A 3,258-nucleotide genomic window follows, 5' to 3' on the forward strand; every position below is an offset into this window, starting at 1 on the left:
ACCACTTGCATGGTTAGCAAGCGTTGTGATCTAATGGCCCAACCGGGCAAACACTTTGGGTTCGCAAGGACTTAGAGTGCCGGGACGGGTTGGCGGATCCAACACTCTGGGTACCTCCGGGTACTTGGGGTTGGTTGAGGACTTGGTGAACAAACACTTGATATACACTCTCCGGATGTACTTCGGGTGTCACCTGTTGTCCGAGACCACTTGCATGGTTAGCAAGCGTTGTGATCTAATGGCCCAACCGGGCAAACACTTTGGGTTCGCAAGGACTTGGAGTGCCGGGACGGGTTGGCGGATCCAACACTCTGGGTACCTCCGGGTACTTGGGGTTGGTTGAGGACTTGGTGAGCAAACACTTGATATACGTTCTTCGGATGTACTTCGGGTGTCACCTGTTGTCCGAGGCCACTTGCATGGTCAACGGTTGAGGTGGTAATGGCGGGTCGGTGCTGTAGGGTGCCGGCCTGTTGGCTGCCTTGGCCGGGTTGGTTGGTTAACACTTGATTGAGCTTGCACCCGAGGGTAATGGCACTTGAAGGTGGGTACCGGCCGGCTGACCTGGTGTGATGGTTGGTTGGTGAACACTTGGCGGTACTTGCACTTGGCTGTGCTTGGACTTGAAGGTGGGATCCGGCTGGCCTAGGCCATTGGTGGTTGGTTGGTTGGTTAGCCCTTAGCTGGGCTGGCTGGCTGGCTGGCCATCGGTGGTGTGGTGTGGTGTGGTGTGTGGAGTCGAGCATCGCGCGCCGTTGCCTTCTTCGGAGTGTTGTTGGTACGTAAGTGCTTGCAGTGCAAAGAGGTTGGTGATGGAGTGACATTGCCTTCACCATGGAGTTGCGGGTACTTAGGTACTTGCAAGGAGATGGTGGTATGGTGGTGTTGCGTGTGTGGTGTTCGATTAGAAAGATATAATTTCTAAGTCCGGATTAGTGCTGTCAGTGGGGCCGCCGCTAACAGGTCCTGCACGGCCACCGTGGGGCTTGACTTGGCGCTATTCCGGACTTGGGGCGATCACGATGTCCCCGTGCGGGACTTAGAAGATGGAAGAACACAAGTACCCTTATCCCATGACTTGTGAGCGATTGGCATACGTTACCACATGAAGAGAAAAATTGGCTAAGTCCCGGATCCATATTATTTGAACAGAAAAATCGGCTAAGTCCCGGATCCATATTATATGAAGGGAAAAATCGGCTAAGTCCCGGATCCATATTATATGAAGAGAAAAATCGGCTAAGTCCCGGATCCATATTATATGAAGAGAAAAATCGGCTAAGTCCAGGATCCATATATAATAACCTAATAATCGGATAAGTCCAGGATCCATATTATATGAAGAGAAAAATCGGCTAAGTCCAGGATCCATATATAATAACCTTATAATCGGCTAAGTCCAGGATCCATATTATATGATGAGAAAAATCGGCTAAGTCCAGGATCCATATATAATAACCTTATAATCGGCTAAGTCCAGGATCCATATTATATGATGAGAAAAATCGGCTAAGTCCGAGATTGGGTCTGTCAGAAATACACTATCAAGTTACCACACAAGCAAGCAAGATGGCCATATGATGGATCCATATGATATGAAGAGAAAAATCGGCTAAGTCCGAGATTGGGTCGGTCGGAAATACACTATCAAGTTACCACACAAGCAAGCAAGATGGCCATATGATGGATCCATATGATATGAAGAGAAAAATCGGCTAAGTCCGAGATTGGGTCGGTCGGAAATACACTTCCAAGTTACCACACAAGCAAGCAAGATGGCCATATGATGGATCCATATGATATGACGAGAAAAATCGGCTAAGTCCCAGATTGGGTCTGTCAGAAATACACTTTAAAGTAACCACACAAGCAAGCAAGATGTCCTAGTGATGGATCCATATGATATGAAGAGAAAAATCGGCTAAGTCCCAGATTGGGTCTGTCAGAAATACACTTCCAAGTTACCACACAAGCAAGCAAGATGGTCTAGTGATGGATCCATATGATATGAAGAGAAAAATCGGCTAAGTCCCAGATTGGGTCTGTCAGACATACACTTCCAAGTTACCACACAAGCAAGCAAGATGGCCTAGTGAAGGATCCATATGACATGAAGAGAAAAATCGGCTAAGTCCAAGATTGGGTCTGTCAGATATACACTTTCAAGTTACCACACAAGCAAGCAAGATGGCCTAGTGATGGATTCATATAATATGAAGAGAAAAATCGGCTAAGTCCGAGATTGGGTCGGTCGGAAATACACTTCCAAGTTACCACACAAGCAAGCAAGATGGCCATATGATGGATCCATATGATATGACGAGAAAAATCGGCTAAGTCCCAGATTGGGTCTGTCAGAAATACACTTCCAAGTTACCACACAAGCAAGCAAGATGTCCTAGTGATGGATCCATATGATATGAAGAGAAAAATCGGCTAAGTCCCAGATTGGGTCTGTCAGAAATACACTATCAAGTTACCACACAAGCAAGCAACATGGCCTAGTGATGGATCCATATAATATGAAGAGAAAAATCGGCTAAGTCCGAGATTGGGTCTGTCGGAAATACACTATCAAGTTACCACATGAGCAAGCAAGTTACCACATGAAGAGAAAGCCGGCAAAGTCCGGGAATGTTACCACATGAACTGGAAAATGGGCAAAAACCTACCTCTACAGGGAACGTGAATAAGTAAGGCTGTAGACATCGGATCGACAAGCCAAAGACTGATATGGTAAGGAAATGAGTAGTACAAGCTTTCCTGAGAGTTGCAGAGCTTAGACTGCATATGAACGGAAGTTATTAAGCGTCAAAGTCAGAAAAGTTGCCCGAAGGAACACAAGTTCCAACTTAGAGCATGAATACCGCCTAGACGGTAAGAGGTACGGCCAGGCTGAGGAATAAGAAAATGTTGGCCAACATGTTCCCTAACTATCCCCCGAAGACCGTAAAGCAATCCAACATCAACCAAGAAAGTTATAGCCCGATCAAGGAAACACCTACTTTGCACCGATATTGCACCAAATACATGTACCAAGCACCTTCGGTTGCATACCTGCAGGGGCTTACCATAGTAGGCCATGGAAGACCGATATACCGAACATAATCACTTTCTATCTTCTCGGGTGTTGGAGATAGCGCTTTGCGGTAAAAGAACGAAAGTTAGACCATATCTTGGTGCATCTTTTTGCCCGAGAACACAAGACCCTATCTACCAAGGCAAGAAAGTTGTGTGGGGACAAAATGTCCAAAAGTG

Source organism: Anopheles coustani (genome assembly GCF_943734705.1).
Source record: "Anopheles coustani chromosome X unlocalized genomic scaffold, idAnoCousDA_361_x.2 X_unloc_4, whole genome shotgun sequence".
In the NCBI taxonomy this organism is placed as follows: domain Eukaryota; kingdom Metazoa; phylum Arthropoda; class Insecta; order Diptera; family Culicidae; genus Anopheles; species Anopheles coustani.